Below are 26,585 nucleotides of genomic sequence, written 5' to 3'. Positions count from 1 at the left end.
ATAACTGAAGCATAATCTCCCTGCTCCTGTATTCAATTCCACATCCTACCAACCAGAAAATGAACCATTTATACCTGGTCTCTGCTTCCTGTTAGCTAGCCAATCTTCTATCCATGCCAATATATTACCCCCTATACCATGAGCTTTTATTTTCCACAATAGCCTTTGATGAGGCACCTTATCAAATGCCTTCTGAAAATCTAAATACAGTACAGCCACTGGTTCCTCTTTATCCACAGCATCTGTTACTTCTTCAAAGAGCTCCAATAAATTGGTTAAACATGATTTCAATTTCATAAAACCATGTTGACTTTGCATGATTGCCTTGAATTTAACTAAGTGCCCTGTTATAATGTCTTTAATGATAACATTCTATTAGCTTTGTTAATTACTTGCTGTATGTACACACTAACCTTTTGTGATTCATGCACTAGGACACCCAGATCCCTCTGCATCTCAGAGCTCTGCAATCTTTCACTGTTTGGATAATATGCCTCTTTTTTATTCTTCCTGTCAAAATGGACAACCTCACATTTTCCCAAATTATACTTCATTTGCCAGATCTATGCCCACTCACCTAACCTATCTATATTGTTTTGTAGCCTCTTTACGTCCTCTTCACCACTTATTTTCCTACCTGTCTTTGTGTCATCAGCAAATTTAGCAACCATACCATTGGTCATCATCCAAATCATTTATATAAAATTATAAAGAGCTGAGGTCCCAGCACTGATCCTGTGGCACACCACTTGCCACATCCTACCAACCAGAAAATGAACCATTTATACCTGGTCTCTGCTTCCTGTTAGCTAGCCAATCTTTTATCCATGCCAATATATTACCCCCTATACCATGAGCTTTTATTTTCCACAATAGCCTTTGATGAGGCACCTTATCAAATGCCTTCTGAAAATCTAAATACAGTACAGCCACTGGTTCCTCTTTATCCACAGCATCTGTTACTTCTTCAAAGAGCTCCAATAAATTGGTTAAACATGATTTCAATTTCATAAAACCATGTTGACTTTGCATGATTGCCTTGAATTTAACTAAGTGCCCTGTTATAATGTCTTTAACATAGCTTCTAATTTTTTCCCCATGACAGATGTTAAGCTAACTAGCCAATAGTTTCCTGCTTTCTGTCTCCTTCCCTTTTTGAACAACCAAGTTATTTTAGCTATTTTCCCATCTAATGGAATCTTCCCCAAATCTAGTGAATTTTGGACAATTAAAACCAACAGATCAACTATCTCACTAGCCACTTCTTTTAAGACCCTAGAGTGAAATCCATCAAGATCCCAGGACTTGCCAACCCTCAGTTCCAACAATTTGCTCAGTACCACTTCCCTGCTGATTGTAATTTTCTTGAGTTCCTCCCTCCCTTCCAATTCTTGTTTTGCAGCTATTTCTGGGATGTTACTTGCATCTTCTATAGTGAAGACCACAAAATGCTGGTTCAATTCATCTGCCATCTCCTTATTTTCTATTATTAACTCCCCAGACTTACTTTCTATGGAACCAATGCTCACTTTGTTAACTCTTTTCTTTTTTAAATATCCATAGAAACACTTACTATCTGTCTTTATATTTCTAGCTAGCTTTCTCTCATACTCTAACTTTTCCCTCCTTATTAGTCTTTTAGTCATTCTTTGATGTTTTTTATATTCTGCCCAATATTCTGATCTGCCACTCATCTTTGCACAACTATATGCTTTTTCTTGCCAGTTCACTTTCACCTTCACTGGCTCTGCTTTCATGACCTCGTAATTGCCCTTATTTAAGTTTAAAATACTAGCCTTGGACCTACTCTTCTCTCCTTCAAACTGAATGTAGAAGTCAATCATATTATGATCACTGCTACCTAGGGGCACCTTCACTTTGAGGTCATTAATTAACTCTATCTCATTGCACAATACCAGGTCTAGTATAACCTGCTCCCTAGTCAGTTCCAGAACATGCTGATCGAAGAAATCATCTTGAAAACATTCTATGAATGCGCCATCTATGCTACCTTTACACATCTGATTGTCCTGGTCTATATGTAGATTAAAATTCTTCTTGACAGTCGCTGTACCATTCTGACAAGCTCCCCTTATTTTTTCTTTGATACCTGATCCTACCACCTGATTACTGTTAGGGGGGCTGTACAACCACTCCCACAAGTGACTTCTGTCTTTTATCATTCCTCATCTCTACTGCTTCTATGTCCTGGTTTCCTGAGCTTAGGTCATCCCTCTCTATTGTGCTAATGTCATCTTTAAATAACAGAGCTACCCCTCTATCATTTCCTAACTTACTATCTTTCCTAAAAGTCACATACCCTTCAATGTTCAGGTCCCAATCTACGTCATGCTGTAGCCTTGTCTCTAGAATGGCTATTAGATCATACTTATTTATCTCTATTTGCACTATCAGTTCATCTGTTTTGTTTTGAATGCTACGTGCATTCAGATACAGAGCCTTAAGCTTTCTCCTTTTATTATTTTTGTGACCTTTGGCCTTATCCTTTGGTTTATTCTTAGACTTGTATCTCTGTCCCTTCCTATCATGGTCTGTTTATCATTTCCCACATTAATACCTTCTACTCTTATCTTGTCTCTACTACTTGATATATCACATCTTCCCACATTTGATCCCTTGCTCCCACTATTTAGTTTAAAACCTTTTCTACTCCTTAGTTATGCGATTTGCAAGAATACTCGTCCCAACATGGTTCCAGTGTAAACCATCCCAATGGTACAGGCCCCACTTTCCCCAGTTCTGGTGCCAATGCCCCATGAATGGAACCCACTAATCCCACACCAATCTTTGAGCCATGCATTCATCTCTCTAATCTTATTTGCATTATGCCAATTTGCACACGGCTCAAGTAATAATTTGGACATTATTACCTTTGAGGTTCTGCTTCTTAATTTGAAGCCCAGCTCCTTATATTTACTATGTAGAACCTCTTTCCTTGTCCTGCCTATGTTGTTTGTACCTACGTGGACCATGAGAACTGGATCCTCCCCCTCCCTCTGCAATTCCACTCTAGCCCTGAGCAGTTGTCCCAAACCCTCGTACCGGGCAGGCAGCACAGCTGACTGGACTCTCGCTCTTTGCTGCAAAGAACAGTGTCAATCTCCCTCACTGTCCCCTACTACCACTACTTTCCGTTTGCTCTCCCCGCTTGAATGGGAGTTCCTGTAGCGTGGTGCCATGGCAAGTCTGCTCATCCACCTTGCAGACCTCATTTTTGTCCACACAGGCTGCAAGCACCTCAAACATTTTTGACACTTGCAAAGTCTGAGGCTCCTCCACTGCCATCTGCTCAGTCCCTTTAAATGCCTTCACTCACAGTCATATCCTCCTGTCCCTCATCGCTGACCAAAACAGACCACCCTATTCTAAGAGGCATGACTGACTTCTGGAACAAAGTGTCTAGGTATTTCTCCCCCTCCCTTATGTGCACAGTGTCGGCAATTCAGCTTCCAGATCAATAATCCTGATCCAGGTTTCTTCTAGCTGCTTACACTTTCTGCAGACATCGTTGTCATGGATCGCCTTGGCACCCAAAAGCTCCCACATTCCTGCCATTGTTACTTTTATTTAGTTAACTTAATTTAATTACATTCTTAATTAACTTAGATCAATTCTGATGTATTCCCCACCTCTTTCCCCCGTGCACCAAATTCCCATGTGAATCTAATTCACTACTCACTCGGTCTCCGTCTCATTCAGGTGTAGTCTCCTGTCTCCTCCCGTGCCCCTTACTGATTGAGTTTTTGACAATATGCAATATTGTTGATGTAGATGCCCAAAACAAAATTATTCTCTTGCTTTGAGTATCCAAACTACTGGGGGCTGCATGTCACCCACAGGTCCTGGCAAGCCAGCCCATGAAATCCAGGTAACTCATTTCCATTTGTTTTAATGGTACCAGAACCACTGTTCCCTGTGTGTTGTGCCTGCTGTTGATGCGTTCTACAGACTTTGTGGTATGTTGCAAGCTCAACTCATTGTAATAAATATTCCCCACCCCCAGCATTCAGTTCATGACATGCTAGAAATGCTACAGGATCAGGTGGCTCATAACCAGGTACCAAAAGGGCTTCTGGCTGCCCTGCAATATTGCTGGATTACTGGACTACACATGGTTGATAAGGTAACTTTGCTAACATATGGGTTCATTTACCTTACACTTGGTGCACACCCACTAGGAGAGAACACAGAGCACTTTGTACATCTGTCTAAATGCACAGGAATGTTCATACTGGCTTCAAAAATCTGCAGGATACATTTCCAGCAGTTAAACTGAAATTACCTTCACCAATGCACTCATATTTGTAGAGTTCTTTTTTGTAGGGACTTAATTTGCATAGAGCCTCAGATGCCTGCACTACTACACGTACGTCTTCAGTAATCCCCATTCTTATGGCTGGAAACTCCAACACCAGCCTGCTTCTTCAGAACTCTGAAGAAGAGTCACACGGACTCAAAACGTTAACTCTGTTTTTCTCTCCACAGATGCTACCAGACCTGCTGAGCTTTTCCAGCCTTTTCTGTTATTTCAGATTTCCAGCATCCACGGTATTTTACTTTTACTTCAGTCTCAACCAAATAATGTTTGAACGAAGGAATCTTTCTAGAACCCTGATACGATACAGTACATCATGGTAATGTAGAAGTCTGGCTTGATGAATAGAGAACAAAAACAGAATTACCTGGAAATTCTGTTTTTGTTTTGGATTTCCAGCATCCGCAGTTTTTTTGTTTTTATCTTGATGAATAGAGAGTTGTTCAAAATCAGAGTAAAACTAGTAGAATAAAGCCATTGTTCTTCATGGATGATACATTGCTATCCTTTTGAATCAGGTGTTATCAACTGGAAGATGTAATTAAAAACAACAGCCAGAACCAATCATTAAGTCAACAATGGTCTGACTTTGACAAAATGTGCTGGTTATGTTGAAGTTAAGAACAGGGATTCCATAAAGTTTCGTTGCTAGCCTGATTTCAGAGACTCCAGATTACGAACCACGAGTCAATCTCCTCAAGTAGGTTTAAGATCCAGACCTGAGGGTGAACATAACCTAAACTTGAATGGACTGCGCAACCTGCTGAAGCTGTAAAAGTAATTGGCCTAAATTTCTTAAGTATGCCTTTCATTTAATAAACTTTCTAAAATTTGCTATCCAAAGAGTCCTGTTTTCCTTTAATTGGTTAAGTCTCATCCAAGCAAAAGTAGATTTATTAAGTCACTTACAAATTGCTGGCAAATTGGAGTGGCTGAAGTTAAATTAATAACAATCAAGTTACAAGTTGAAAGGCAACAAGCACCTATTTCGTACACTGCAGCATAAGAAACCTGAACACTGCACATTCACATACCCACAAACAGTGGCTGGTGGTTTCTGTCCTTGGATAGGACACATCAGGTTTGATTTTCTTTGGGAAAAAAATTGTTTTTCAATGGTGTCGTGCTAGTAAGTAAAGAGAAATGTTTCTTTTCTATGTTTTTATGTTTCCAAATGATTCTTTTAAGAACAATTGCTGCAACTTGGTACATTATGGGGTTTTGAATGGATTTAGATACAGAATGTTGCCATAACATAATTTTATTTGCATGTTTTCATGAGCTCTTTAGCTTCTAAATAAGTAATGAACACTCCACAACAACCCAAAACTCCAAAGCAGATTATAAGAATGGCCAAGTTCTCTATCTTGACAGTGGCTCAGCTCTTCCTCTACTGGTCTTTATTTGTATTAGAAACTTGTGTTATTCTTACGAATCTGTATATATCTGTAAAGGTATTGTGTGTGAAGGGGTACTGTAATATAGCTCATCTTTTCTTGTTCAATAATTTTTTTTGCCAGAAGTTCATCCGCTGACTTCTGCAAATCTGTTCAGTCGCCACCCTCCACATTTCTATACAAAAAATAAAAGTTAGGATCTATCAAGCTGGCTTCCACCCTGGGATCTGACTCGTCCAGTAGTTACATCGGCCAGGATTTTCCGTGCCTGCCAACATCAGGCGTGTTAGGTGGCGTGAGTGGACAACATGGCGAGAAGGCCAAAAATTGGTTTCATGACATCATGAAAACAGTTTGCAATCGTCTGCTCCATCTGCTGATGGCGGGCCACGTTCCGTGCCATCAGATGTTGGGATCCTCATTGTAATACATCAGCATATTATTATAAGGCCAGCCCGCCGGACTCATCACCCACCACTGGATCATCCACCCACGTGAGCAGGAGAATTAGCCGACGTGTTTAACAACAGCACATAAGCGACATGTACCAGGCGGGCTTCACTTCACTCGGACTTCAAGGTTTGTTTTCCTACCTTGTGATGGGCAACACTTGCAATCATCAGCGCCAGGTTTCACAGACAGCACCACATCACTTTTAGGGGAGCTCACAGGTAGGTCTCTACCTACTAGACCAGCCATATGTGGGTGGCTTTTCAATGGCTGCAGAGAAAGGTCTTGCTTGGGGAGGGGGGACAAGTGGCCTAAGGCAAGGGAAGAGGCTGCAGGGCGAGAGCTGTACTGGGGAATGAGGGTAACCCAGGGTGAGTGTGGGAGCATATGTTGATCTGTGCAAGTGACCCCAAGATGGTGAGGGCTGAGGAAGCAGTCTCCAGAGGAGATGAGGCTAGATGGACATGTGAGGGTATGTGTGTGAGAATGCATGGTGATGTCCCTTGAGCTGGCGGTGAGTGAAATACCAGTGAATGTGTGATGGGTTAAATGTGTGAGTTTAGATGGTTGCCATACCCTGGCTGCACGGAAGAGATCATTCATCCTCTATCTGCATTGAATGGCCAACCTCTTCTGTGCAGTATTGGCACTAACTACCACTGCCACCACCTGCCATGCTGGATTGGTGCCGGTGTTGCCTGCCCTGAGGCCAGAGCAGGGGTAGAGGACATCACAGAAGGCCTCCACAGCATCCAAATGGCATTCCAGTGGTGCATCATTAAACCTGGGGACTGCAGTCTTTTTGCTTCTCGTGGACATCTTCCCTACAGTAGTCGTGGGATGGAAGCACTGGGATGTGGGCACACAGCTGGACTTTAAATATGGCGCCCAGCTTGATGAAGCAGTGAGATGATGGCGGGCAAACGAGAGCACCCGCCCACCATGGAAACAGTGTGTTTCCCGGGAATTCCCCCATCAGCTAGGATCATAACAAGTTTCCACTCAAACTTTTTTGCCTATCGCTGAATATAAAATCAGCACAGTCATGCAGCATTTTAGAAGATATATATATTTTAAATATTTTGCTTTAAAAGTTATATACTTAAGTGTGATAAATTGGTGAAGTTTGATTTGCTTTAAAATATTCCTTGATGTAATTAAGAAGGGTGCAGTTTTTTAATACAGCTGAAAATGGGTTTATCATGAAATTCTAGATTAATCAGAATTTCTAGTCCACTGGCTATCAGTGAATAACCTGATCTTAAGTAAGTGAAAATTACTTTAAGAAACTATACAGAACCATTTGCTAGTTATATTGATGTACAATAGTCAGTTTCTTAGTAAATTAAAAATAATTAAAAGTAGGGAAAATCCCAAGATATTCTATAAGTATATCAATGGGAAGAGAATAACCAGGGAAAGAGTAGGGTCCATTAGGGACCAAGGGGGCAATCTATGGCTGGAGCCAGAGGACATCGCTAGAGTGTTGAACGAATACTTCACATCCATCTTCACCCAAGAGAATGAGGATGAAGGTATGGAACTTGGGGAGAGAGACTGCAAGGTTCTTGAGCAAATTGATATAGGGAGTGACAAGGTATTGGAGATGTTAGCAGGCTTAAAAGTAGACAAATCTCCAGGTCCGGATGATTTATGTCCCAGACTGCTGAGGGAGGCAAGGGAGGAAATTGCAAGGGCTCTGACCCAAATTTTTAATTCCTCTCTGGCCATGGGGGAGGTGCCAGAGGACTGGAGGACAGCTAATGTGGTTCTGCTATTTAAGAAGGGTTGAGGAGAGAAGCCAGGGAACTACAGGCTAGTGAGTCTCACGTCAGTGGTAGGGAAACTATTGGAGAAAATTCTGAGGGAGAGTATCTATCTCCACTTGGAGAGGCAAGGTTTGATCAGGGATAGTCAGCATGACTTTGTCAGAGGGAGGTCATGCCTAACAAATTTGGTTGAATTTTTTGAGGAGGTGACCAGGTGTGTAGATGAGGGTAGTGAAGTTCATTTAGTTTATTTGACAAGGTCCCACATGGGAGACTTATAAAGAAGGCAAATGCACTATGATGACTATGTAGTGGGTAGGATTAGTAAGTTTGCGGATGACACAAAGGTTGAGTGTCTTGGCTACAGGAAGAGATGGTCAAATGGGCAGATAAGTGGCAGATGGAATTTAACCCTGAAAAGTGTGAGGTGATACACTTTGGAAGGAGTAATTTGACAAGGAAGTAATCAATGAATGGCATGACACTCCGGAAGTTCTGAGGAACAAAGGGACCTTGACGTGTGTATCTATAGATCTCTGAAAGTGGAGGGGCATGTTAGTGGGGTGGTGAAAGAGGAATATGGGACACTTGCCTTTATCAATCGAGGCATAGATAACAAAAGTAGGGAGGTCATGTTGGAGTTGTATAGAACCTTGGTGAGGCCACAGCTGGAGTACTGTGTGCAGTTCTGGTCACCACATTATAGGAAGGATGTGATTGCACTGGAGGGGGTGCAAAGGACATTCACCAGGATGTTGCCTGGGATGAAACAGTTAAGTTATGAAGAGAGGTTGGATAGACTTGGGTTGTTTGCGTTGGAGCAGAGAAGACTGAGGGGCGACCTGATCAAGGTGTACAAGATTACGAGGGGCATGGACAGGGTGGATAGGGAGCAGCTATACCCCTTAGTTGAAGGGTCAGTCATGAGGGAACACAAGTTCAAGGTGAGGGGCAGGAGGTTTAGGGGATGTAAGGAAAAACTTTTTACCCAGAGGGTGGTGACGGTGTGGAATGCGCTGCCTGAGAGGGTGGTGGAGGCAGGTTGCCTCACATCCTTTAAAAAGTACCTGGATGAGCACTTGGCACATCATAACATTCAAGGCTATGGGCCAAGTGCTGGTAAATGGGATTAGGTAGATAGGTCAGGTGTTTCTCACATGCCGGTGCAGACTCAATGGGCCAAAGGGCCTCTTCTGCACTGTGTGATTCTGTGAATATATTCAAAAGCTTTTAAAACATGCCTATTAGTGTCCTTGCGTCTTAAAATCAGTTTAATTTTAAGGGCCTCCTCGAAGGACCAGGCACACCTAGTGAAAACTCACAATGGTGGTGAATTTGACCAGGGGCAGAGCCAGTTTTATGGGTGGGGCCAACATCCAGCATAATGCTTTTTAAACCAGTGCAAGAAAAACTATAGAATCTCAATTTGCAATGGATCTAATTTGTGTAAATTCCATAATTTCTTGCACAGGTTTGGGGTCAACTTCAGTTGAAGTGCTCCAAAAAAAAACTGCAACTAAGCAGAAACTCCAGGCATAAATTAATTCAGATATGCTGTTCCTTGGTGTAAATTTGCATAATCTCACAGGACTTTTGCCACCAGTTTCTCAAATGTCCTAAATCAAATTTTAGGACATATGCATATACAGTATTTAATACCACTGGCTATAAAGAAGATGTAATTTGAAAAAAGATAATTTGCCATCAATCTGCAGATTACCCAACTTTCTGTCTATAAAATCACTTAATCTGAGAGTTTGGATCCCACCGATCTTCCTGGAACCTCACGATGTGGAGGTAGAACTGCCTCCAGTGATTCTCCAGCCTCTCCCTGTAACCCTGGATCCCATTGTCATTGCAATGGACATTCCTGCTCTCCCCCTGAACCCATTACTGTTGATGTCCCCATGCCCCATGTGGTCCTCACCCCTCCCCATCTTGAGGTTGTGTGCACAGTCACATACAAAGGTGACCATCAACCTCCCCACCCCCCCACCAAGAGAGCTTCGAGGACCGACACCCTCCTCCCCACCAACTTTGTTATGTTTTTCCCATTTACAGGCTGCAGGTGCCTCTCCTGACCATGACCGACCCATCTGCAGCTCAGTACCAAGCCAGACACCCCCATCACAACTGAGTGTGAGACTATGACCACCCCCTGCACACTAAGCTGTGCTTGATCCCCATTGAGCACACAGGCCTTGCCTCTCCCTAGAACAAGAAGACAATGGGTGTGCCATGCAAAGCCCTGTGAAGGCCCACAGAGACCCAGGACTGCCTTTAATCTCTCACCCCGACTACGAGGTGCATAGAGCCCCATGACTGCCTTAATCTCTCACCATGACCACAAGGCCCACAGAGGCCCAGGACTGCCTTTAATCTCTCACCCTGACTGTGAGGTCCTCAGAGACCCAGGATTGCCTTTAATCTCTCACTCTGACTACAAGATCCACAGAGCCCCACGATTCCCTTTAATCTCTCACCTCTCACCTTGATCTCTTGGCATCAGTCCAGGGACTATGACTGTTTTTCACTCAGCTCTCTAGCCCCTTAATGAACAAGACCATTTCCCTCCCCATCCTCCATGATTCTGTGTGAATCCCTCATTCTTCTTGTGCAAGCCTTCGCCCCACCTCCCCCCTGCCCCACCCCCCCACACCACTCATGAGTTTCTGTGCAAATCTTCCCCCCTGTGCCACACTAAACTCTGTACCCTTTCATACTCTAGAGTCTGTGTGCAACTTCTCCCAATCAAATCCCAACAACCCCCTTTTGTGTCGGCATTCTACTATTCCATGCCGAGCTCCAGGTTCCCTACCTCCAATCTTCCCTCTGCCTGCCACCGTCCCCTCCCTCCAAACCTACCAAACCCTCTTTGCCCTCATGTCTCTGCCATCTCCTCCACCCAGCCACCATTCTGGTCTCTGCTTTAGAGTGCAGCCCACAATGCTGTCCTACTGGAGTCAGCCACCATGAGCAGCCCAGCTGAACACTCAAGGCAGCCACCATGAGCAGCCCAGCTCAACACTCACGGCAGCCAGCATGAGCAGACCAGCTCAACACTTGAGGCAGCCATGATGAGCAGCCCCACCATACATCCCCACCAGTGTGGGCTAACAATGGCATTGCTGAGGAACCAGAGCAGTGCTGTTGAAGGCAGGCTTTGAATGTTGCACTCACCTCAAATTCAAGAGTGAAGTGAGGGTGGATTGTTGCAGGCCACTTATATCTGGTCATGATTTAGACCAGTCTAATTTCCCACTGATGTGGCGCGTAATTGGGGGGGAGAATGTAATGCCGGTGAGTTGCAGTACTAATAAGTATTTATGACATGCTAATGTATGCAAATAGCATTCCCAACATGGATCAGCGGGAAAGCTGACCCGCCATCAGCCCACCACGCAAGTTGCGAGGGGAAATTCCGACTTGTTTTTCTGCCAGCGGGAATCTGACTTTTGGCCTCACTCCAAATTTTCTGCTCCCGCCTGCCACAAAACCCACCACTGGCAGGATTGTAAAATTCCGCCCATTATTTGGACAAGTAAAACAACTTTTATTACTGATGTTTTATCACTATCTTATGCTTCAGGTAAATATTTATATCTACAGTGTTTTCTGGTTTACGCCCTTGTGGTCAGGCATTCTAATATCATTCTAGATTCTAGAAAACTCTGAAATCTAGAAATTGCTTGGTCTCAAGCATTCCAGACTGCAGACCTTATAGTGAGTCTATCCGTCTTTGGTCTATGATTGCTCATTTATAGAAACTTCAAACTGTAATCCAAGCACAATCCTATTCTGTATCAACTATATTTTACTATACATATCAACTACTGAATCAATAAGGAATATTAGTTCTCAGGTTAATCACTTCATTGTCTGATTTTCCAAATTCTTCAATCCAAAGTGATGCTTTTGGCAAATATTTATTTACATTATTATGTTTTAATCAATCATACCACCAATTTAAGCCCCCAGTTGTGTCTCCTCAATTTTCATTCCTGTTTTATCTAAAAAATGGATTCATGCTGGGGTATAATTCCAGTACCAAGCACAATGATTGTTTTTTGTGCATCAACCAATATACCGAACAATTGTAGGCTATATAATTATAAGTGTTATAACTTGGCTCAGTTGGTGGCACTCTTGCCCCTAAACCAAAAGGTTGTGGGTTCAAATCCCAGGCTAACTCTCCAATGCAGTACTGAGGTACTACCTTTCAGATGTGACCTTAAACTAAGGCCCTGCCTGTCCTCTCATATGCATGTAAAAGATAGCATGGCATTATTTTGAAGAAGAGCAGGGAAATTATCCTTGGTGTCCTGGCCAATGTTTATCTCTCAGTCAACATTGTAAAAACGATTATCTGGTCATTATCACATTGCTGTTTATGGGAGCTTGCTGTGCACAAACTGGCTGTCACAGTTCTAACAACAGTAACTACACTTCAAAAAGTACTTTGTTGACTATGAAGTGTTTATCCGGTGATTGTGAAAGGTACTATATAAACACAACAAAAACAGAATTACCTGGAAAAACTCAGCAGGTCTGGCAGCATCGGTGGAGAAGAAAAGAGTTGACGTTTCGAGTCCTCATGACCCTTCAACAGAACAAATTTGTTTTGGATTTCCAGCATCCGCAGTTTTTTTGTTTTTATAACTATATAAACACAAGTCTTTCTATTCTTTTGTTCTATCACAGCCAAGGTAGATCCCCTATCTCCCATGTTTTAATAATGATAACAGTCAGGATTGGAAACCAAGCTGATATTCAGTTCATTGCAGTCTAAGGGTATTGAATCTAAATGGACCCCTTCTGGCTCAGATCAAATAACTCAGTATAGGCCAGCAATTGATCTTGCTCCATATAGTGCAGGATTATTTTTCTATAGTCATTGGGGAGCCTGACATTCTGTTGTTTCCGTAGCACCAATATTTCTGTGACTTCATTCCAACAATATTGCATACTTCAATTAAAATAATACAATCCGTTAACAACAAAGATAGTGGAAGCACAGTGTTCTTTCATAATGAAGTCAGCCCTTTCCTCAGTGAAATTGATAAGATAACTGAAACGTCAAATTATTTCACACTGCTAACTGCTCTGCCTCTCCACAACCATCCTCTGCACTATTACTCCTACCTGTAGTGATTAGCATGTCAATAAGGTGACCTATTGCCTTGCAACTCTCCCCACACCTGCTTGTGACTCCACTTGCAGGATCTGAGCATAACACGTGAGGTGACTGAAAGCACTAGGCTGATAGCACCAAACCCCCAGAATGAGCATTAAAACCAATGTGCTCACCTCCAGTAGTCACCGTTGTGCTAGTTTCAGATGAGCAAAGCCATCAATTTTTAAATCATTATTGAAGCCGCCTGTTTCAAGGCAAAACTTCTTAAAATGTTTCACAAATAATAGGAGGGTGGATAATTGAGGTTCTGTTATATTACTGTCATTTTTGTATCGCAGAAACATGTTGTATGCAGATCACTTTATTTCTTGGTGTTAGCAGGAACCGATTAATTTTTCTGATTGAATCCTGTCCCTTCTGGATTGGCAGCCCTTTGTCCACCAAAATGATACTTATGTATCAAAATCATGCTGTGATTTTGAGATATTAGAGATACTGTTTCAGGGCTGTTGTAAATATTTAACACCACCATTCTCAAAATCGTTCTTCTTGGTTCCTACTTTGCTGAAATCGCAACTGATTCAATAAATTGAACTGTATCCCCATCTAGTGAACACTTTCAGCAATGCAGAACAGCTTTTTGTTCCAGTAAATCAGTCCTCTGTGCACAGCATTTTGTCCCAGGCTGCCAATAATTATTTACTTTAGGGAAAATTTAAATAAATAGAAGATTGTATGTTTGGGTGTTATTGCAATAAAAGGTAACTTGAATATCTGGCTTGTTATGAGTTACAAATTTGTACAACAATAGAGGGGCCAGAATTTTCCCTCAAAGGGCGGGCTCGGCGGAGACGGGTGGGGGCAGTTGGGGGCCTGACCACCGCCCGCGATCGGCTCCGCACCGTGATTTTACGCCCTATGACTTCATTCCAACAATATTGCATACTTCAATTAAAATAATACAACCCATTAACAACAAAGATAGTGGAAGCACAGTGTTCTCTCATAATGAAGTCAGCCCTTTCCTCAGTGAAATTGATAAGATAACTGAAACGTTATCTTATTAAGGCCCATCCAGCATAAGACGCAACTGAGGAATGAGCGAGAAGGGGATGGGTGCTCAATATCCACTAGGTCCAATGGCGATCCGGCGGCCGATTCAAATGCGGCCGCAGCAGCCACTGGAAGGCTGCCAGTGAAGGCCATTGACCTCTTGATGGACAGCGTTGCGGGTGAACACAGCAGCGGGAGGGCAGTTCGGTGGGGCGGTTGGCCCCACGTTTTTTGGAGGAGGTGGCATCGCAGAAAGAAATCCTTGTCCACAGGGACAGGAGGAGGTGGCATCCAGGGTCAGCAGCCACGATGTGTTGAGGCGCATATGCTGGAAGCGCTTTAATGATCTCCTGCGATCGGAAAGGGTGAGTACCGTGTTGGCATGGGTCACTTAAGAGCTGCCCAAACCACCCCCCCCTTGGACTTCAGCGGTCTTAGAGTGTGAATGGCAAATGTCAATGAGGCAGCATCTGGGCAAGGGGGTGAGGCCTGGCTGCTTGCACTGAATGTCTTGCGGCTCCAGGGTCACGAATCACCTGAGCCATGTGAGGTATTCCTCAGGTGGGGTTGGCCAGGCTGCAATGGCGCTGCAGGTACAGGGCAAACTAATCAATGCTCCTCTATCCTTTCAGGAGAAAACATCCTATAACAATGCAGAGAGATTGTGGACTGGCGGGGGACCGCCACACCCACTCATCCTCACTCAATATGAGCAAGAGGCCCTGGAGCTGGAGAGGCGCCATGCACCTAGGTCAACCAGCTGCAGAGAGGTTGGGGTGCCACAGGGAGGTAAGAGTGCAGTGCACTGAGGTGAGAATGTCTGTAATTGCAACCATTCCACTGTAGTCTCTATATTGATGTGAGCCTCAAACCTGGAATCCCCATTGATAATGGATAGATGAGGGCACCCTGATGCATATCTCTGTCTCATCCAGTTGCCAGCATGCACAATAACAATGCAATGACTTCAACTAATGACATGTCCCTGTTCTTCTTCTCAGGCTCACCAGCAGCCCAGCGGGGTAAGGAGCCTGAAGGCCCACCGCTGACCCCTGAGGACAGCATCCATCACAACGCACCTGTGTCACCCTCTCTGCCAAGCAGGCACCAGCACAGATACCAGCACCTCGGTGGGCATTTGATCAGCGGCTAGCATCTTGGTGCACATTTGTGAGGGCACTTCACTCACTTGAGGTGCAGGCGAAGGCAGAGAGTGCCCAGGCGCCGGCAGTCGGAGGAGTGCTGGAGAACAGGACAGCGCTCAGTCAGTGGCTGATGATGTGCCTCTGGTACCATCACTGAGGCACCAGATGCTGGACGTCCAGCAGGGTAGGCAGGACGATCTGGCGGGGATACATGAGGGAATGCGCGCCATGTTCTCCGTTGTGGAGGAGTCCTTGCAGAGTGTGAGCAATGCATTGACCGTCATGACTGAGCGCAATGCCTCCTCCATGGAGAGTGTGGCGAGTCTCATGGACAGACTCCTCCAGGATCTGAATCAGGAGTTCCCAGGGATGCGCTCGGACCTGCAAGTCTTCACACCAGTAATGACCTCAGATGATCACTGTCAGTGTAGGAGATGGATTGGGCACCCAGTATACCAGCTAGGTGCCCGTCCATCAATGGTGAGCAGGGAGGTCCAAAGAGACCTCACATTAGTGCACGACCTGCCTGTCATATCTGCGGGCTCCTCTCAGGGTGCTCTGGATGATGGCAGCAGCTCCTCCCGCCTCTCTGCCAGTGACCATGTCATCCGATGAGGCTGCGGTGACTGGGGAGATGCCAGGCACGGCACTAGCCACATCCTCTCAGGCGGGGCCAGCACAGGCTCCACGGGCCAGAGGACGCCCGCCAAAGTCATCAAGGCCAGCAGGATAGCAGAGTGAGCAGGTTGTCTCCAATGCCGGTATCAGCACCCAGATGTAGCACCTGCAAGCTCAAACTTAAAGCACCTTAATCACAACATGGCCTGATCATGGGTGATATTCGTTTCCCCCACTTTTTCATTAATTGTTCATTGGTGTGATGGATAACAGCTCTCAATCTCATTTGTATAATGTATGGCAGGCGCCATATCATTAAATGTGTTTTTGTACAACAAGCTTCTGGGTGCTTAATTTGTTCTGTAACTCTTTCAAGTACAAACCCGTTTCCATCTGTTTCAGATGAAGTTACATTGTTTCATAGTTTGCCATTGTGAGATTTGAACTCTTGATCTTGGGGTTACAAACCCAGTACCATGACCACTTGGCTATTGTTCTGTAGGTGCAGGGTAACCCATGATGTTATGATTGACTTGTTTCTCATTAAACTTTATTGAAATGGCACATAATGCATGTTGTTCACCAAGCAAATGTTCCTGTCAGGGATCGAGTATGGAGCCTGCAGCCCTGGCATGTGGTGGTGGTTCTTATTTGGTAAGCTAGCTGAAGGAGCATTGGATCAAAGCGTCCCGGGTGTCCCTGCCTCCCTGGAGGTTGCCCAGGTTAACGTCCATGCCCTCAGCGTTCTCCTGACCATGCTTGTCCTCGGACTCATCATCTGATGCCTGGGCAGCTGCGTCAAGATCTTCTTCCCCCACTGCGTACCCTCTTTCCAGCGCCAGATAGTGGTGGCATGCTGCGCTGTCCACCATCAGTGACACATGACCTGGGGGATATTGGAGTGCACCCCATGAACGGTCCAGGCATCGGAAGATCTATGATTCTCTCCACCACCACCCTTGTAGACTCCTGTTGTATAGCTGCTCGGCATCTGTTCTTGGGTGGCAGAGAGGCGATGTGAGCCACCTTTTGAGGGGATAGCCCTCGTCACCCAACAGCCATCCATCCAGTTGGGTTGGAGCACTGAAGAGCCTCGGCACCTGGGTGTGGTTCAGGATGTAAGCATTATGGGAGCTGACAGGATACCTTGCACAGAATTGCAGAACCTGCATCCTGTAATCACACACTATCTGCACATTCATGGAGTGGAATCCCTTCCTGTTGACAAAGGCACCTGGCTCACCCGCTGGTGCCTTGATGGCCACATGCGTGCAGTCGATTGCACCCTGTATGTGGGGGAACCCAGGAATCATTGCAAAGCTCGCTCTGCCTGGCTGGCCTTGTCTGTATGGTAGTGAATGAAAGTCAATGCATGCCTGAACAGAGCATATGTCACCAGCTTGACACAACTGTGGACAGCTGATTGGGAGACTCCACAAAGATCCCCTACTGACCCCTGGAAAGAGCCAGAGGCATAGAAGTTGAGGGCCGCTGTGACCTCATGACCACCATGGGATGTGGGTGTCCACCTATGCAGTCAGAGCTGATCTCAGGCCCAATTCTCTGACAGATGAAAGTCACTGTCTCCCTTGAAAGCGGAGCCTCCTTCGGCATTGCACCTCAGGTATATTAAGGTAGCTGTATCACCATCAGTAAACCCTGGCAGCAGGATAGTGGCGTCTTCTGCGGCCCCTTCCGCCTTGGACTTCCTGTTGGCCCTGCACCCTGCGCCTCTCCTCCCACAGGTCGCTTCCCTGGAGGCTGAATAGGGACAGCTGGCCCCCTCCCCCTTCTGGCCCTCTCTTCCTCCTCAGAGGTGCCTCCAGCAGAGGCCACTATCCCCATTCCAAGGGTAGGGGAAGACTGTCTCTGATACCTGGAGGGCCCCAAGTGGTATGAATCCTCCGAGGGCCTGGAAACTAACACTGAGTCCTGAACTGAAGCCCCTTATTTCAGTCAAAGCAGCTCTGAAGTGAAATGAAGATGTCCTGTTCACACAAGCAAGCAGCAGCAAGTTATAAGCTAAAGTACAAACTACTCGCATTAACAAGCCCACTCACCCCTCTTATGCCACCCGTGGATGAGGTTTTTGAAATTGTGACCTGCCTGCCTGTTTAGCCCATGTGACAGCCTGAAAATCACACGGGCTATGTAAACTCTGTGACAATTGGTGTCTCAAGGGCTTTAACTGGCCACTTAAATAATGGAAGGCGTGCCTCCACCTTCATCACGTGCCAGCCTAGTGAAATATCAAGAGAGTGCACGTTGCCATCGGCACACTTGGCCAACGTCAACACACTTTATTTCTTGCTCAAACATGTCGGGCATGCACCCGCACGCCGACCTAAAAGTTCTGCCCAGAGGTTCAGGTGGCATCATACTTAATGGCCACAAGGAGCTGTGGTGTTGAGAGAGTGGTAAATCTTCACTGGGGTTTTGTGTCTGTCAGGGTATTCTTCAGATAAAAGGAGTCGTGTGAGTTTGAATCATTTTCTGGAATTTGTATTGAAATCTTTCCAACTTTTTTGTTTAGCGTAAAGGCACAAGTCAGGAATCATGTGATATGTAACTTACCTCCTGACACCCCAAAGCCTGTCCACCATCTTCAAGGCTCAAGTCAGGAGTATGACGGAATATTCTCCACTTGCCTGGATGAGTGCAGCTCCAACAACACTCAAAAAGCTTCACACCATCCAGGACAAAGCAGCCTGCTTGATTGGCATCACATCCACAAACATTAACTCCCTCCTCCATCGACGCACAGTAGCAGCAGTGTGTACCATCTACAAGATGCAATGCAGGAAGTCATCAAGGCTTCTTCAACAGCAGCTTCCAAATCCACGACCTCTACCATCTAGAAGGTCAAGGGCAGCAGATAGATGGGAACACCACCACCTGGAAATTCCCCTCCAAGTCACTCACCATCCTGACTTGGAAATATATCACCGTATCTTCGTATTAATAAAATCTGGACCTGAGGGCGCCAGATTTCATGATGGAACTTGGCAGTCGGCAGTCCATGGAATGTCTGATCAAGATAATCTGAGGAAACTGAGAAGGCAGTTTGGACATAAACCCCTTCCAGTGATTGGGACCAAGCTAAGACTAAGTGGTTCAGTATTTTATTGTAACACAATGAATCAATATGCTATCCCATTCATCAGATCTGATGCTTCTGTAGTCAAAAGCACACAGCGTTACCTGTATGAGAACTTACAGGAAAGTCCTGTCCAGTATGGTGCATATTCTGCTGTCGGTGGAATTGGCTCAGTCATATTGCAGATGATAGCTGGTTTTTTCTTCTGGTGTTTCACAAAGTTTAGATTGGGGAGAAACCTCCTAATCAAATACCCAGAGTTTTTCTCATTTGGATATGGAACTCCCTTCCTAACAGCACTGTGGGTGTACCTACTGGACATGGACTACAGCAGTTCAAAAAGGCAGCTCATTACCACCTTCTCAAGGGCAACTAGAGATAGGCAATAAATAAATAAAAAAGTTATTTTTCTTGTTTCATCATCGTGTTATTCTTTTTGTTAAAAGTACACTGGCAGACCCTTGTGAATGTGTTCAGTAACTGATCTCCACGGTTTCTAAAAAAAAGTTAAGTTCTATCAAGCCAGGTTTCACTCTAGGATCTGACTTGTCCAGTACTAACATCAGCTGGGATCATAACAGCATTTAAAATGGAGTGACGAGGTTGAATGTGAAATGTGACTGTTTGGATAACTTCTTTGGAAATGGTCTAGTTCATTTACTGAAAATTAAAATATTACTGTTTTTCTTAAATTCAAAACATATTAATTAATTAATACAAAAGTGATTCAAATTAACAAAAATGTAATCATTCTAATCTAACAACACAGAAACATTTCTACCTTTAATTCATTGGTGCATAACAAGTGTCCTTAGACTGCTAGTTAATCTTCCATGGATTGCGAAGAAGCAGGATGTAGAGATTCTAATACGTGCTTCTACGGCCTATAAAAATATTGCGAGAATCAAGGCTAATTTTACATTGATTGTTTCAAATCAATCTAGCATTAATGGTGGTTCAGATGCTACATTTTCTAAATCAGTTTAATTCAGCAGAAAATACTTAGCACCTGTGGATTGGTTGCAATTGTCACTTCCATAATTACAAAGATATGAAGTCAAAGCTGCCATGCAGAAAGTGCATGGTCTAGCTGAAGGCAAAAAGTATTTAAATACCATTGTGACATTAGACATCCAATGATCAATTTTGTTGTCCTCAAAACAACGAAGCCATCAATATAAAACAAGTGGCAAGTAAACAAGAGGAACCAAAATAAAGGTCAGGAATTTCCATGAAATCAGCAAAGTCTGATATCAGTTGGGGAAATTGGCATTTGACCTGCTGACGACAACGGCGGAATTTCACCCCATATCGTGTGGAACATTGTTAAAAAAAATCAAAGGCACGGGTTTTACATTGGACCAATGATGGGGCAGCCTTGGATTCACCCGCCCCGTCATGACCTCAGAGCTTCAATAATCCGGACACCATATTTAAAGGCTACCCCTGCACAGAGCTAGCACTCTTCAAGAGATTGGAAGCTGCTGGGAACTGGTGCTGCCAAAACTAGGAAACATGCAGCCCCCAAATTTAGCAACACTTCCTTTGATTGCCTACTAGATGCAGTCAATTGCTGGCATCCATCAGTATCAATGAAACACAAATGTTAGCATGCAGGTGCAGCAAGTAATTAAGAAGGCAAATAGAATTTTGGCCTGTATTGCTAGGGGGTTGGAGTTTAAAAATAGGGAAGTCTTGTTACAATGGTCCAGAGTGTTGGTGAGTCCACACCTGGAGTACTGTGGACAGTTTTGGTCCCCGTATTTAAGAAAGGATATACTGGCATTGGAGGCAGTTCAAAAGAAGTCCACTAGGCTGATTCCTGGGATGAAGGGGTTGACTTATCAAGAACAGCTAAACAGTTTAGACCTTTATTCATTAGAGTTTAGAAGAATGAGAGGTGATCTTATTGAAACGTACAAGATTTTGAGGGGGCTTTATAGGGTAGATGTTGAAAAGGTGTTTCCACTAGTGGGGGAATCTCAAACTAGGGGACATAGTTACAGAATAAGGGGACACTCATTTAAAACAGAGATGCAAAGGAATTTCTTCTCTCAGAGGGTAGTGAATGTCTGCAATTCTCTACCTCAAAAGAATTGTGGAGTCTAGATCACTGAAAGCATTTAAAGAGGAGGTGGACAGATTTTTGAAATATTGGGAAGTTGAAGGCTATGAGGAGCCAGCATGAAAGAGGAGTTGAGGCCTGGGTCAGATCAGCCATGATCTTATTGAAAGGCGGGGCAGGTTGCAGGAGCCAAATGGCCTACCCTTGCTCCTATTTCTTATGTTCTTATGTACAAGAGTGGAGCAGGACATCTCAAGCTCACTTCAGTTGCCCCTTCCTTTCAAGGAGTCAGGCAGGGGCCCCTCAGGCACCCATAGGGAGGGGGATCAGCAGGTGCACACTCCAGGGCCATCCACTCCAGGAGTGACCGGCCCATTCGAATCCCCTCTTCATGTGACCCCAGCAGCTTCAGCTCCACTGGCCCAGGAAGATGGCACTACCACACAGCAGGACCCGAAAAGCAGGCCAGAGGCTGATGGTGGTGCACATACGCTCTGTGAAGAGGGTCCTATCATCAAGATGCTGCTCCAGGTCCAGGTCTCGGTCCCCCCAGAGGACGCCCACCAAGGTCATCACAGTCAGCAGGCCACCTCCACCTCCACTGTGGATATCAGGAATGTGCCATGACATTGCAACAGGGTTAGAAAGGTCAACAGATTTAGTTGGACAACATGAGCACAGGTATGAATCACTTGTACATAATGTTGACCATTGTAAATACACTCCCAAGAATGTCTCCCTGTTATGATGAGTAATGTCCGTGTCAGATTTGACACCTTTGTTCCCGCACAAAATGAAGGCAAGTGTCATAGTCCAGGGCCTCTACCATGTACAGAGAGTAACCTTCTGAGCACAGTGATTGTCTGGCTTCAAACTCACTCTCCAGATCAGTGATGCCTGCGCCATGTTGTGGCTTGTGTTTGCTGCAAGAATCTTGTAATCTGGTGTCACAGCATTCTATGACATTCTCTATGTGTTTCCAGCGCCTTACAGGCAGGGTTGCCCCCTCTCATCTCGTCAGGATTCCTGACAGGTCAAGATATGGGGCTGAAGGGAACAGGTGATGAAGGCTGCCAAAGGATCAAGTTCTGCTAAAGTCCACACGCCCACTGTATCACAGCAGTGTCTCCATGATAGGATGCTCTTCACAGAGCGTATGTGGGTGGCCCTCAGCCAGACAGATATCAGATGTTCCCAGATGGAATGCAAAGATCTCAGGAGTGTCCTCACTGCATCTCGTCATCATCCTCCTGGAACCTTGCGGCAATGAGGGTTTCACAAGCACGCTTACCTCACCTGGTCAGTAAAATGACCTAGTCACCTGTATCCACCTCTTCCAGGACTTCATCACCCTCATTGTCTTAGACAACTTCTTCATCGGAGGAGATGTGCAATTCTTCCATCTCCTCATCATCCAAATCCTCCCCCTTTTGCACCTCCAGGTTGCACAGCAAGCCACAATGATGTGTGACACCCTCTGTGGAGTGTACTGGAGTTCCCCAATGGATCTGTCAAGGCACTGGAACCTCATTTTCAGGATTCCTATGCTATGCTCCACCAAACTCCGGGTTGCAGCATGAACCTTGTTGCATTTTCTCTCACAGCAGTCTGAAGCTACTGCCGAGGCATCATCAGCCATGCCCTTTGCAAGTAGCCCTTGTTCCTGAGGAGCCAATCCTGCAGCCTGTGTTGTCCCTGGAAGATGTCAGGGATCTGAGACTTGCGGAGGCTATATGAGTCGTGGACGCTTCCGGGGTATCTTGCACAAACCTGCAAAATCCGTTTGTTATGGCTGCAGACCAGCTGAACATTGAGAGAGTAGAAGCCTTTGCAGTTCACATACTGGACTGCTTGTTGCCAGGGAGATTTAAAAGCCATGTGAGTGCAGCCAATGGCACCCTGCACCTATGTTAATCCGGATATCCCAGTGCGCTTGTTTCCTTGCTCACCTGATCTCTGTCAAAGTTGACAAAGTTGTGTGCCTTGGCAAAAAGGGTGTCCGTGACCTCCCGGATACATTATGGGTGGAGGCTTGTGAGATCCCACAATCTCCAATGGAACCATGCAAGGAGCCACTGCCGTGGAAATTGAATGCCATGGTCACCTTTACTGCTACTGGCAGTGAATGCCCTCTGAGTCCCTATGGCGCCAAATCCTGCATATGTGAGTGACCAGTTCCTTTGACATGCGCAGCCATCAGCGACACTGGTTCTCGTTCTTCTGCAGGTAGCACATGTGCCGTCTATTGACCTGGAGTCTAGTGAAGTGCCTATGAATGACGGCTCTCTGGAGGAGGCCCTGTCACCCCTTGGTCTTGAGGGTTTTGCTCCTCCCCTTGATGAGCTAGGTATCTCCATCACATTCTTCTCCATCTTCTCTCCTGCCAAAAAGCAATCAGGCAGAAAGCGAGATCATCAGGGTGCATCCTCCTGATGTATCAAAGAGAGACGCGACCATCAAAAATCATCTCCTAAGGACCACTCTTTGTCAAGTCATTGCCAGCTGCTGCCCTCAAGGCCCCTTTACACACACCAAAGAGTCCTGGCGACTACATGGATGTCCAGCGCATGATGGTTGACCAAAACCACACCCACCTCCACTCCACACCACCTGACCGATGGCAACAGCTTCGGCAAATCGACTGCAACCTGAACTCTCATCTCAGGCACAGGCATTGTTCTAACCTGCACTCCAAGTCTTCGCGGTTTGCACGGAACATGAGAGTGACCTTAATGTCTACTTAAACATAATGCAAGGGATTGGGAGCACAGCCCTCCATCAGTGTTCCATGTCCACCTTTCCTAAAGGGTTCCTCAAGCTTGCCCAATCACTCAATGGTTCTGCAGTACCAAAGCACTCATTCAATTTTGAAGTCTGTGCATGAGGGGTTAAAAGTAGAGGAGCAATCATTGGCACAGTCAGGAAATTACTGCTGCTTGAATGGCACAATTGCTTGACTGGCCTGACTCCAAGCATATCAGTTGAGATCAAGCTAGATGGTCTCAGCTGTGGAAGAGTGCTCATCTTTGACATGTTTTTCCATTTGCCTGACCATTTTCTTCCCAACCCAGCATCTGTTATGTGCAACCTTCAGTCTGTGCTGCCTTGACTCCCAACCCCCACCCAATTTGCACTGTTGCCTTAGCCCCGGGGTTCCCTTCTCTCCAGCAATGCTGCCCTAGCCCTGGTACCACGAGCCAGCCAGCCACGAAGAAGCCACTGTGGAGACTTGCCTGTGACCCCCACCCATGAATCCATAGAGCCATTTCCTTGCATTGGGATCATTATGAGCACTGCACAAGGTTGTGTGGACTCACCTCTTAGTTCGCCTTGAAGTTCAGGTCTCCAGGTACACGCCTTTTAAAGGCAGTTGTAAATCACGCCGCTCTAAAATCACACGAAGCACCCGGTGCGGAGGGGGGCCGCGAGAGAGGAGGACCTCCTCGTGAACTTGCTCCTGGGCCTGGCTAAGTTGGCTATTAACAGGTCCAGGCAGTAGGCGATCAAGGAGGTCGTCCGACCCAACTGTCTGCCCCTCTTCCGCGGCTATGTTCATGACCAGGTGTCCCTGGAGAGGGAGCACACAATATCTGCCGGCACCATTGAGGCCCTCCATGCTCGGTGGACGCCACGAGGACTGGGGTGCTTTATCGGTCCCTTTAATCACATTTTGATTTGATATTGGTAAGTTTCCTTTAAATTTTTGTCTTTGTTTTTGCTGTTTCCCCTATAAAGGGCTGCTTTTTACTTTGTCCCTGATTTTAGTAATTTAGTTTAATTGTTTTGACTCAAAAGAGTTAAAATCGCACCAATTTGATTTTGGGGGGGAGGAGGATGATTCCAGCATGTGACCACAATAATGATATGTAAATGTATTCAAATTAAGTTCCCGACATCCGATGGTAGGAAACACAGCCCACCATTGACCAGTGGAGAGGGCAGTGGCGTGGAGGGAGGCGGTGATGGTGGGAACAATCTCTTCCTGGACTGACTTCGCCGGAAAGCGTTCCTCAGGCCTTCTCGTGAGATTTTCCAATCTCACCACCAAACACGCTGATCCTGATCAGGCATGAAAATCCAAGCTAAAGTGTTGTAAAATTCTAAGATTCCATGAGCCTCTTGGGCCTGTTCCCCTATTCAATGGCTGATGTGCATCCCAACTCAATTTGCCTGCCTTGGTTCAATATCCTTTCATATGCTTATTGTAAGGTGTTGGATGGAGTTTGGTAGGTCTTTTTAAGGTATTCATAGTTTTAAATAGGTTGTCATATGTATTTATAAAGTACTAGAAACTATATCCATAGGTACAGTAAAGGTTCAAGCTAGGAGCCGTATCCATACTTGTTTCTACACACAGCACTGTCCAACACACACTGACCCCTAAGTGCAGGTCATCTGTTCTCTTACATCACTGTGTGGGTAGTACTGTACTTAGTCCCACATTACCTACACCTACCCTTATACTACACCTCTCCAAGTCTTTGTCCAATGTATTTACAAGTTATCCCAGTCTACCCCATGTATTACATCATTACTACTACCACATCTCCCCCCTCCTCAAGTCTCTGAGTTCATAGGTTCAGGCGGTCTGGAGGCCTTTTACCCTTTCCGTATCATGTTCTCGCTAGTGTCGGAGGAGTGGAAAGCTCCATGGCTGGTGGTAAACGTTGTTGAATTGGAGGCTGTTCTGGCATCTGGATGTCTTTTCATCCTTGTTTTCTGTTCTTTGGCATTGAATTGCTCTTTGTCAATTGCAGTGATAGATGGAGGTCGGTTTATCCCACTCTTTACGGGATGGACGAACTCTGGGCTTGTCGTTAAAGTGGTTTTTTTTCTCTTCTTCCTTCATGCAGCTCGCCATGACGCATGCTGGGATGGAAGATGCTCTTTCTATTGTGAGGTTATGACTTGGTAGTAAGCTTGCCTTTGTATTTGGCTGTGTGGTGTGCTGTCGTCAATGGATAGCTGCGACTCGGTTACAGCACCGTTTGTGGCACTATCATGCTGGCTCAGGATTGTATTGTTTGCTCTACAGTCTCAGGGTTTATCTCTCCAACCGGTCTCGGAGCTGGAGGTTGAGGCTGTTCTTGTTGCTGGTTCCTCTCTTGACTGTCATCTACTCTTCATCTACTAATCTTCATTGTTTAAAATCAGTGAGGAGGGAGCTGGGAGCCGGGAGCTTCACTGTTTAAAATCAGCGAGGAGGGAGTCAGAACCATTTCAGCTGCTGAAGAAACTGAATGAAGAGAACAACTGTGACATCACAGGAAACTAATAAGTTGATTGGCTGGTAAGTGCTTGGCGTAAGGCACAGTGTGTTAATAACTAGTTTAGGACACCGAAGTTAAGGTAGATCCAAAAATAAAAAGAATAAAACTTTAAAATATAACAAATAAAAAACAAAATCATTAAAATTACTACCAAAAACACATACCTGTGTAATTAAGAAATGTCTAACTTTAGTTGTAGGTGGTATTAGCATTTAATAAGCACAGTAAATAGTATAATAGGAATCATTCTA

Source organism: Carcharodon carcharias, chromosome 3 (assembly GCF_017639515.1).
Source record: "Carcharodon carcharias isolate sCarCar2 chromosome 3, sCarCar2.pri, whole genome shotgun sequence".
NCBI classification, from domain to species: Eukaryota; Metazoa; Chordata; class Chondrichthyes; order Lamniformes; family Lamnidae; genus Carcharodon; species Carcharodon carcharias.
This window is presented reverse-complemented; position numbering follows the sequence as displayed.